Source organism: Myxocyprinus asiaticus, chromosome 13 (genome assembly GCF_019703515.2).
Source record: "Myxocyprinus asiaticus isolate MX2 ecotype Aquarium Trade chromosome 13, UBuf_Myxa_2, whole genome shotgun sequence".
Lineage (NCBI taxonomy): Eukaryota > Metazoa > Chordata > Actinopteri > Cypriniformes > Catostomidae > Myxocyprinus > Myxocyprinus asiaticus.
The window spans coordinates 47,135,003-47,147,216 of NC_059356.1; positions in this window are offsets into that span (position 1 = coordinate 47,135,003).

Genomic DNA, 12,214 nt, shown 5'->3' on the forward strand with positions numbered 1-12,214 from the left:
TTCCTCCGAGCCCTGTGGCAGACAAATTTGCGGAGAAACTCGCTGCCGGCTCAGTACACGTGCTAACTAAGCCCTGTACTGGGGTAGGTGCTCCGCATGTGGTGGTTCCCCGTAGGTAACCCCATGTGACATATATCTCCGCTAATTCGTTTCCCTGTTGGTAAACTGTGTCTTCCTTAGGCAGAGACCCCTCTGCCCCAGTCACCATGCTCGTAGAAACTCCTCCCCCGTAGGGTAGGACCTACCATGGGACTTCTCCACATGGCATACTTCCGACAAAGCTCGGCAAGACCATGTGACATATTTCTACTCAGAATACCCCCCCCAATCTCTGGGCCGGGTGTGGTCTCCGTGGTGTCTTCCCCTTGGGAGTGACACCCCCCCGACTAGACCTGGTGGCCCCAGTCGGTTAATTCCTTTTTTGGAGGGGGGGAGAAAAAAAAAGAGGATAAGAGGTCTTTTGGGCAGTCGACTTGTCCCCAAAGGGCCATTCGACACTCATAACAGCATTGGGGGAGGTTACGTGTCAGCCTGGAGCACTGACTACGAGGCACACAGTGGTCTGTCCATCACACACTGCCAGTTCACGTAACACAGTTCAGCCAGTTGCGGCGTTTCGTATAGGGACCCCTAGTGTCACTACATCGACACAACGTCGAGTGAGTGACAGATAGGGAACGTCCTGGTTACTTGCGTAACCTCTGTTCCCTGATGGAGGGAATGAGACGTTGTGTTCCCTCCTGCCACAATGCTGAACTACCCGCTGAATTGACCGGGACCTTGTCTCGGCTCCTCAGCACAAAACCTGAATGAGTGGTTGCATACCAGCTCCTTTTATACCCGTATGTCCGGGGGAGTGGTATGCGAATACCACTTGCCAATTTTCATTGGCCTTTTATCAAAGACCAGAGGTGTTTCGGGCTCCCAAGTGTGACCCCTAGTGTCACTACATCGACACAACGTCTCGTTTCCTCCATCAGGGAACGGAGGTTATGCAAGTAACCAGGACGTTTTTTTGTGCACTTTTGTTAGCTCTTTCGTTTGCTCTTTATGTGTTTTTATTTCCTCTTTCTTTTGCTTTGTTTTTGTATACTTTTATTAACTCTCTTACCTGTTTTGATTGCTTTTGTTTTTAATATGCTTTTGTTTACTTTTTAGTTTGCTTTTGGGTGTGTGTTTTCTTAGCTCTTTTGTTTGCTTTTGTTTTTTGTGTGATTTTGTTAGCTATTTTGTTTGTTTTTATTTTAGGGGTGCTTTTGATACCTCTTTCGATTGCTTTTGTTTTTTTGCGTGTTTTGTTAGCTCTTTTGTTTGCTTTTGTTTTTGTGTGCTTTTCTTAGCTCTTTCATTTGCTTTTGTTTTTGTGTGCTTTTCTTAGCTCTTTCGTTTGCTTTTGTTTTTGTGTGCTTTTATGAACTCATTTGTTACTTTTTTATGTGCTTTTCTTACCTCTTTTGATTGCTTTTGTTTTTAATGTGCTTTTGTTTACTCTTTAGTTTGCTTTTGGGTGTGTGTTTTCTTAGCTCTTTTGTTTGCTTTTGTTTTTTGTGTGATTTTGTTAGCTATTTTGTTTGTTTTTATTTTAGGGGTGCTTTTGATACCTCTTTCGATTGCTTTTGTTTTTTTGCGTGTTTTGTTAGCTCTTTTGTTTGCTTTTGTTTTTGTGTGCTTTTATGAACTCATTTGTTACTTTTTTATGTGCTTTTCTCACCTCTTTTGATTGCTTTTGTTTTTAATGTGCTTTTGTTAACTCTTTAGTTTGCTTTTGGGTGTGTGTTTTCTTAGCTCTTTTGTTTGCTTTTGTTTTTTGTGTGATTTTGTTAGCTATTTTGTTTGCTTTTATTTTAGGGGTGATTTTGATACCTCTTTCGATTGCTTTTGTTTTTTTTGTGTGCTTTTATTAACTCTTTAGTTTGCTTTTGTGTGTGTGTTTTCTTAGCTCTTTCATTTGCTATTGTTTTTTGTGTGCTTTTCTTAGCTCTTTCATTTGCTTTTGTTTTTGTGTGCTTTTATTAACTCGTTTATTACTTTTTTATGTGCTTTTCTTACCTCTTGATTGCTTTTGTTTTTAATGTGCTTTTGTTAACTCTTTAGTTTACTTTTGGGTGTGTGTTTTCTTAGCTCTTTTGTTCGCTTTTATTTTAGGGGTACTTTTGATACCTCTTTTGTTTGCTTTTGCTTTTGTGTGTTTTTGTTAGCTCTTTTGTTTTTTGTGTGCTTTTATTACTTATTTCATTTGCTTTGTTTTTTTTTTTTTGTGTGCTTTTGATAGCTCTTTTGTTTTGAAGGTGGTTTTGTTACCTTTTTCTTTTGTTTTGTGTGCTTTTGTTACCTCATTAATTTGCTTTTGTTTTTTGTGTGCTTACTGAGCTTTTTCACCCCTTTCATTTGCTTTTTAGGGTGCTTTTCTGTATGATTTTATTAGCTCTTTCATTTGCTTTTTATGTGTTTTTATTACCTCTTTCTTTTGCTTTTGTTTTTATGTGCTTTTCATACCTTTTTCGTTTGCTTTTTATGTGCTTTTGTTAATCTTTCAATTAATTATGTTTTTAAAGTGCTTTTGTTTAGAGTGCTTTTGCTTGCTCTTTCATTTGCTTTTGTTTTTTGGGGTTGTAACATCTTTCATTTGCTTTTTTTTTTTTTTTTTTTTTTTTTTTTTGTGTGTGCTTTTATTACCACTTTTGATTTTTATTTTATTTATTTTTTTATGTGTTTTTGTTACCTATTTTGTTTGCTTTTGATCTAACTTCTGCTGAATTCTTCAACTTTAGCCGCTGTTTCAAACTCCTAGTCTGTTCTATTCCTTGACCTCCATCCATTCTTATAAATCTGTGGATGAGATCTCAAAACACAGGTCAGATGGGGTCATCAAACCACATAATTAAATTTTTGAAAGGTCATTTTCTCCTCTGGGTCTGAACAATATGAATCCTCTTGATATGAAGTTCAGCAGCTGCAGAGATGCAGAGTCTAAAAGGCCAGCGATTTCCCATCGGAGGGGAAAGGTTGTACACTTTTCCGTTATGCGGGCATGTTCGACTTTAATTCTGTGATTATTAGCTGAATTAAATGTTGATGAATAAAGTTAGTGAACTACCTGAAATCTTTCTGGTTTTACTACATAGGATGCTTGAAAGAGTTTTACTTGCTTAACTTTATTTGATGGCACACATGTGTAAATTTACTGTAGCACAAAATCTACTTCCACCTAAGGTTTCATTTTTGTAAGCATGAAAACATTTTACATATCAACACATTTTGGCACCAATCCTGCTGATGACAAATATTTTATGCAAATGTGCTTAGTAAATAATGACATCAGCACATTAGAGAATGGGAAATGTTATGCGCCGTTGAACGTGTAGGAAACATGCGGAAACTTTCAACGAGCAGCGATTCATAACAAGAGCAGCAGATGGTCAGGATGATGTCAGTCTCTCTGTCGCCGTCTCACTGCAGTTTCTTACATGTCCAGACAGACAGAATGATCGTTTGGAGCACTGCATATCTAATTAATGTTCATCTAACCAGCTTTAGTGCAGTGATTATATTTCCACAGAGTGTTTTTTGAGCATGTTGCTATGCCATTGCTAAGGTATTCTGGGTGGTTTTCAGTTGGTTGTTTATTGGCCCAAAAGAGTTTACCCCCAAAGTCTCAATGACATACTTGTTTGTTGTGTTGTCAACATTATAGATCACAGGAAATGCACACTAACTACAAGAGAAGAGAAGGAACAACCTGACAAAAAACAAGAACCCTGACCAAAATATATAAGAGATTTAAATTTAAAAATTGCCTTTTTATCATCCACCAGGTGAAAATTGTATATCTGATTGCTTAGAAAAATAATAACACCACTCCTTAATAAGCCCATGCTTTGATGTATAATTCATGTCTATAGCACAAACGGTGCCGGATGTGTAGCACACTGAAGTTGAATGCTTAGTATTAGAGCTTTGTTTAAGCCAATCCCAATAATTATCATCAATGAACAGCAAATTAATGTTCATTAGTTTCCTGAAAGTATGTAATTTCCAGCGAGATATTACTGAACCCAGTGCAAGAGCAACATAATTGTTAGAGGATATTATCCAGAGAGAGAGAGAGGAGATGAGAGAGAGAGAGAGAGAGAGAGAGAGAGAGAGAGAGAGAGAGAGAATATGCTGATAATTAAGGACTACAGGTTAATTTAACATCATTATCACTAGGTTGTGTTTTGCTATGTAGTACAATTGCACCAATATTTGGTGGCATAGGTTAACAATCATAACACACACACACACACACACACACACACAACCTGACAGATACAGCTGAAATTAGAAGTTTACATACACTTAGATTGAAGTCATTAAAACTTATTTTTTAAACACTCCACAGATTTAATATTAGCAAACTATAGTTTTGGCAAGTCATTTAGGACATCTACTTTGAGCATGACACGAGACATTTTTCAGCAAAGGACCTTGTGAAGATGCTGGAGGAAACAGGTAGACAAGTATCTATATCCACAGTAAAACGAGTCCTATATCGATATAACCTGAAAGGCTGCTCTGCAAGGAAGAAGCTACTGCTCCAAAACCTCCATAAAAAGGCCAGACTACAATTTGCAAGTGCACATGGAGACAAAGAGCTTACTTTTTGGAGAAATGTCATCTGGTCTAATGAAACAAAATGTAAATGTTTGGCTATAATGACTATCTTTATGTTTGGAGGAAAAAGGGTGAGGCTTGCAAGTCGAAGAACACCATCCCAACCGTGAAGCATGGGGGTGGCAGCATCATGTTGTGGGGGTGCTTTACTGCAGGAGGGACTGATGCACTTCACAAATAGATGGCATCATGAGGAAAGAAAAAACATGTGTGAGCAAGGGGGCCTACAAACCTGACTCAGTTACACCAGTTCTTTCTAGAGGAATGGGCCAAAATTTCAGCAACTTATTGTGAGAAGCTTGTGGAAGGTTACCCAAAAAGTTTGACCCAAGTTAAACAATTTAAAGGCAATGCTACCAAATACTAACAAAGTGTATGTACACTTCTGACCCACTGGGAATGTGATGAAAGAAATAAAAGATGAAATAAATCATTCTCTCTACTATTATTCTAACATTTCACATTCTTCACATAAAGTAGTGATCCCAGCTAACCTAAGACAGGCAAAGTTTTCCACGATTAAATGTCAGGAAATGTGAAATACTGAGTTTAAATGTATTTGGATAAGGTGTATGTAAACTTCTGACTTCAACTGTACATGCAGAAACACAAACATTTAACTAGATTTTTACATATTCTGAAAAAATGTGAGTGATGCTTGCCCACGCAAAACTCACCGTCACAATGGGTGTGCTTCGTAGGTGCTATGCCATTGATGAGGTGTTCTAAATGTTTTTTTTAGAGCGTTGCTTTACAGTTGCTAGGATGTTCTGGGAGGCTGCTTACTGAAACCAATCAAAAGAGCCCTCTCCAAAATCTTTCTATGATATTCTGGTCTGTCGATAAGTCTCGAGTCAAGTCTATTTGATTCTTTTGCCTGTTTTATTGTCTGCCGGGCAAAAACCCTATGAACAATAAATTTAAAAAGGAATGTTATGTCCTCAACAAAGCGTATGATTTGAGGTAAGGATGTCCCTACCTAACCCTAACCTAACCCATGCCGATACTGGTATCGGAATAAGGTCCGATACTGCGTTCATGTTTTGTACTCTTGCTTGTAAAAATGCTCCAATACCATCTGATGGACGAATGTGATTGCATAAACATTCAGCACACAAATTAAAATAACGTGATTTAATGAGATAAATATATATTTTGCATGTGCTGCCTGCTTCAAATGTGAGTGCAAGTGAATGTGTGGAGCCTGTGTAGTGCCTACGCCAGCTGCTGATTCTAGCTCCTTGGCTTATACTCTGAAAAAACCATCATGCGCATTGCACGCTCTGTTTGTAGCAGATGACAGTGAGCAGAACGCTTATTCACTTTGAAGCATGAGGCACATATAGGCTACATACAGCAGCCTTTTGCGGATTAATAATCAAAATTGGGTCATGTAGTGACCTGCTTTACTGGAATTGAGAAGCTACAGTCAAACAACACAGAAAAGGAGAGGGCTTCAAAATGAAAGCTTCCGCCAAATAAAAGCTCAATTTAAATGGAAAAAAGACAGAAATATATCACTTCTAGATAGTTATGTGATATTCACTGTAATACTAGCCTACTACTACTGCTACTAATAAATCAATAGTAATTGTATTATATTTAAGCAATATCTCACATCTGTGATGCTCTTTTTTGCAGCACTTTATTTGACAAAAATAATACAATATTATGTTGAAAATTAATTGTTCTATATTCATTTGATTAAAGTTTTAATTAATTATTTTTTTTAGACACTATATGGATAACAAATTATCAGTACTAATACTGTTTTTTTTATTTATTTTTTTAAGTAGTATCGAATCATCACTAATTTGAGGTATAATTAAATTTTTTAGCAGGTTTAGGGGTTTGTTTAAGTAACTAACTCTAAGTTGCTGCAACAACTTAGTGATGCTTGACTTACAAACACCACTAATTAAAGACAGTGTTTAAGAAAAGCAATATATATATATATATATATAGAATGAAAAGAGAGCTAAGAATGTCTGTCCTGGATCTGTCTGTAGCTTTAATGATGAAAAGCAGCATTAATCAGGTCTGTCCTACAGACGCAAGAGGAGAACTTCAGCTCCCCAAAATTAGCCCTGCTGCTGAAGCCGGGACAGGAATACCCCGATCTACTTATACTAACCCTTTTCAGATCAGTATTATGTCCCTAAAGTTTCTCTCTGAGACTTTTGAAATGTTTCCCTGCTGAAAAAAACAGCCTAAGACATTTGACTGGATTTAGCTGGTTTAAGACGGTTTAAACTGGTTTAAGCTGGTCTCCCAGCCTGACCAGCTAACAAAGTGTCCAAAACCCCTATAACACCATCCAGTAGACTGGCCTGACCAGGCTACGAGACCAACCAAGACCAGCAAACCACCAGGCTGGTTTAAGCTGTATTTTTAAAGCAGGATTTGTCTTTAAATCCTTTATAAAAATCAATTATTTGATCTATGCTATCCACATGAATTGCATAGTTCTATTGTTATTTCTCCTAAGCAAATTTCTGGAGAAAGACCTGAGACAAAGTTGTTACTTACATGAAGCATAACCGAGATCTCCATTCTCCAGATCTCCATCTCTTCAGTTATGAAAGAGCAACCCCTGAGCTATAATTTTTCTCTTGCTGGTCTAGATTGTTGATCAACTGGACTGCCAGATGGTGGTCAAGATTCAGATTTGGCAGAACATCTTGGTCAAGCTGGAATGGGCTGGTAGACCACCTTGGACCTGCATCAAAACCAGACTGACCTGGTTTTTCCAGCAAGGTGAGTTCTGATTTGCTTCATTCAGAACAGTGTTACTCACACTAAATCTTTCGCACACTCTAGACACTTCGGGATTCATGACATGTGAGGCGTTCTCTCAAAAGAGCTAACAGCATTGATTCCTTATCGATCCAGATGGCACACATCACAACAGTGACTTCTTTCTTAGCAAGAGATGACGAGAGAGAGAGAGAGAGAGAGAGAGAGAGAGAGAGAGAGAGAGAGATGGCAAAACCAGTGTTTCTTCAACTTCTGATTTTTGTTTTTTTGTTGTTAAATTCAAGTAGGAAAATAAATTATTGGACTTTAGAGATTAAACCTATTGTGGTGGGGAAAAAAATCTATCTATCTGTCTGTCTGTCCGTCCGTCTGTCCTGTCTGCAGTTAATCTGAAAACAATGTTTCTTTCACAATGTGTTATTGGATATTGCCCTCCTCTTTTTCTTTATAACACTAAACATTCACACAAGCACTTTTTGAAACTGCCTCAACAAAACTTTTCATATAACAAATTCTGTGCTAGAATGGCTGATTCATTCACAGAAATAATGCTAAGCTCAGGCAGTGGTGCATTCATTAGCCCACACAGAATACTAACCCTCCGATGTGGGCGTAAGACCTGTGCTGATTCATATTTTCTGGGACATTAAGGTAGATGAATGACCTCTCCTTCTATGCAGTAAATTAGCATGTATGCTATTGCTAACAGCGTTTACACCGGCTGTGCAGAATGGCACGTCTGAAGTTAGCCAGGGAAGGTGGACATAACCGTCATAAATGGTCTTGCTGGTTGCTCAGTTAAGACTCATTAAGCTGTTGTTTTCCTGCCAAAAGACCAATGAAATATGTGGTGAGTGGAAAACCTAGTCTCTCTGTGGACTTTTTATTAATGAGAGTAAGGTTGTGGCATTATTAGCCAAACAACTAGGCTAAGCGTAAGTTGCGGGAGTCTGGAGTTTGTGAGCAGAGCAATTAGATACTAAGTGTAACAAACAGGGAGGGATGAAATCAGTTCGGCGAGACTGCATGCTGGTACTCCAAGTAAATTGGAGGTATGTACTAGCTCAGTGCTAAGGGTGATTAGTTCTCACAACCTGTAAGTTCTCTACTGGATGGAAAACACCTAAATAGTATGATGAACACTTGGTGGTCATGATGGAAATTTTCAGATTATTAACTGATGGCTCTAAACTGAAGAGAAGAGTAAATTAAAAGTTTGTTTGATCATTAACTCCAATTTTAACATTAATAGTGTTACTCTGCAGGTTATGGATCGCCTACAATCAATTCACTCACCATCTGATACTGGGAGTTTGCACCAGTTGACCCGGAAATGAAATCATATTTACAAGGTATGGGTTTAATACAATGGGCTTAAGGATAAACTAGTTACTGGAATTGCAAATGTTTTCTAGCTAACAGGAAACGTTCTCAGAACTTTGGCTTTAGAGAATAAAAGGTCACTCAAAGTAATGAACAAACATTCTTGAATGTATATTAATAGAATGTTTGTTCAACGTTCTCTGCCATTGATAAACGTTCTCGAAATATTAGTATGAAAACATTATTCATACATTGTTAGTGGAACGTTGTTTAAACATTACTACATTGCAATAATAATAATAATAATAATAATAATAATAATAATAATAAAATTCAAACGTTTTCCATAATGTTCCTACAACAAAGAAAATAGTTTTTAAAAACATTTTTAAAAAACTGGACATTTTGAACATTCCCAGAACTTTCGAATAACTTTTTTTATACGCCCTAATGAGAACGTTAAGAAAATGTTCCTAGAACATAAAATTGTTAGCTGGGAGGTTAGTGGTGTAAAATTGATTTTTTCAGAGTTTAAATGTAATATATTCATTGTTTTGTTTTAGATGTTTAGCATCTAAATTAGATATCCACAACTAAAATGGTATATTCTAGAATGTTTTCTGAGTTTTGTTGAGTCGGTTCCTCTACTTTCTCAAAATGCAAATATATTTTTTGCATATCTGAATTTTTTGCATACTTACTAACTTTAAACAACTTAATATCAATAGTTTTACATTTTTCCATCATTTTTCAGCAAGATGAAAAAGTGGGTGGTCACTGCTACACTCTGTTATTGTGGTATCAACTATTTCAGACATACCCACCCTTAAATGTGACATAAAAACAAAACAAACTCTTTCGATCTTGGCCAGAATAAGCTGCAAAATGGACCAGGCTTGATGCAGATAGTCAGAAGTCTGTAAGCACGAGACTGCGACACCTGAGATACAGATCATTTTAGTGATCTGAGATTCTGCCAGGCCCTCAACATTCAACTTTGTTCAAAATGTCAAGGCTTGTTGGCGGTGTCTCCAGAAGTTCTCATGCTTTACCGATTAATTGCTAACAGATCTCTCTTTACCACTCCAGCTTCATTCGCTCTGGCGAACACGCCTCAGAGAGCCAAAATCCTCATGAACACACAAGGTCCAGCTGTCACAACACACTAACCATTTGAGATGTTCAACATCAGAATTCTCCAGACAGATCCAGCTTCCAACATCTGAACAGAGCCATTTCAGAACTCACATAGCCAGACTTTTGACTTTCCCCATAAAGTCTGGTCCACATTGCATATTATTCTGGCCAAGAACAAGTTTAAGTTTTATTGGTCGCATACATAACCATACACAGTACGACATGTAGTGAAATTCTTGGTTTGTAACAGACCTGACTGACTGACAAGGACCTTGTCTGAGACTGAACTTTCAGATAGGATTTACAGTAGTTGACACTAAGTAAGCCTCTTAAAGCAGTTGATCTTGGTTAAAACTGCTTCTTCAACTGTCTAGTTGCCAGTAAGCAGTTTGCAGTCTGATTGAAAATCTCTTCCTCTTTCTTATATACACACACATTTCGCTGGTGTGCAGGTTGCTAAAGGAATTGAATTGAATGTTTGACCTACAGGTGCTTGTCACTGCTGTGGCATCCATTTCCATTTACCCATTTCACTTAATTTCCATTCAATACTCCCCACTTGTTCTTTACTCATTTCCTGACCACCCTTTGATTCCTCTAATACACACAAATGTGTCTAATGTACAATGCTGGTGTACCACAAATTAAACCATTAGAAACACTCAAGGACTTTTGAGATTCCTGTATTTATGACTCAGCTTCAAATTACGCACCTTATTCACACTTACTCAAGCGTTTCCTCTGTATTTCTTCACCCTGGATTCTTTGCCCGTGTGTTGGGTTTTCTGAAGTGAAAGTCAGTTCCACAGGGGTGAGAGTGCCGATAGCAGGCATGAGGGAATGAAAAAAGTGATATGAAGCAAGTCGGGGTCAAGGATGTGGAGATTTTATCAGCAAACCGGCTGTCATGTGTAGACCAATCCTGTGTCAAATGTCTGATGCAAGCCGTCAAAGCTTTTGCACAAGGAAAAAGATGAAAGGCCAGAAATCCCTGCAGTTCTTCCCCACATGTACGTACCATATTTTTCAATCATCCAGGCTACCTCTGAATTTTCTTTTTCTACTCACATGGAGCTGTTTGAACACAATCATTGAAATATGACAAGGTGTCAGACAGATTTAATCTTATGCCTTTGACATAAAAATACTGTGCAATACTGTATTTTGTTTTTAACTTTAGAACAGTTCATTGATTGCACTGCATAAATAATAGCATAGCAGAAATATGTCACACACTACAAAAACATACTTGTTTTGTTTTCCAGTAAAAATGTCTAATATCCCTAAAAACTAAATGAATTTACCTGAGAAGCAAAGGTTTTCTTTAAAATTAGCATATGTTTATATGAATGAAAGACAAGTGAAAACATCTGCTATTGGGAAAAATGAAATTGTACTCAAGGTATGTTCTCTAAAAACAAGCCTTAATATAAATTGTTTACACATTTTTACTGGGAAAACAAGACCAAGAAACTCTAAGAATATGCCGTTTTTTTGGTGAGTTTTGAACCACATTATTGTGGGCTGAATATATTTATCTGCTCAATGAGTAGATTTATTTCACATCAGTTAATTTCACTTACCTTAACCCTAATTCTAAGAAAATGATGCATCTATCATTTCATGCTCTTTTCTTGGTCACCCTCATTTGTTTTTATTCCTTTTGCATTATTAAAATTAAATTTCAAATAAATTACATTACAATTTGCTGAAATCTCTATGTAAGATCTTAAAGTTAAACCTGCCTTCATTCTTGACCTTAAACATTGAAACATCACTTTTTTCATGCACCACCGAAACATCTCTCTGTAGCTGGTTTGGTGGATTCTGAATATCTTTGGATGCCTTTGACAGCTTCAGCATTTCATATGGTTTTGTTTTATCTGTTGTATTTTTCATAAAAAATAATAATTTTTTTTATCATCACATTGTGCCATATACAATTTGTGGCAATGAGCAACTGCCAAGCAAAGGAATAGGAACACCCTAAACCACATAAATTAATGTCTTAACATGTTTTTAAGTTGTAATAATAACTATGAGATTACAAAATCATAAGAAATTGTATGACTTTTAGTCACATATATAAAAAAATAAACCAATAAAAAAATGCTACAACAATTTTTCCTTAAGACTAAATTACACTACACGACTTTAACGATTTTAGCCCTGATTTTCAGGCTAGCCGGCTCTAGTCCAGGGGCGGGTTTATGAGGCCCCAAGCAACCGACCAACCTGGGGCCCAATTTCGAAAATGTTTGCTTAATAAATTACATAAAATTGATTTTAAATCCATTTTTAAATTAAAACCAAGTACATTTAATGAAATAAAAATCGAATTAAA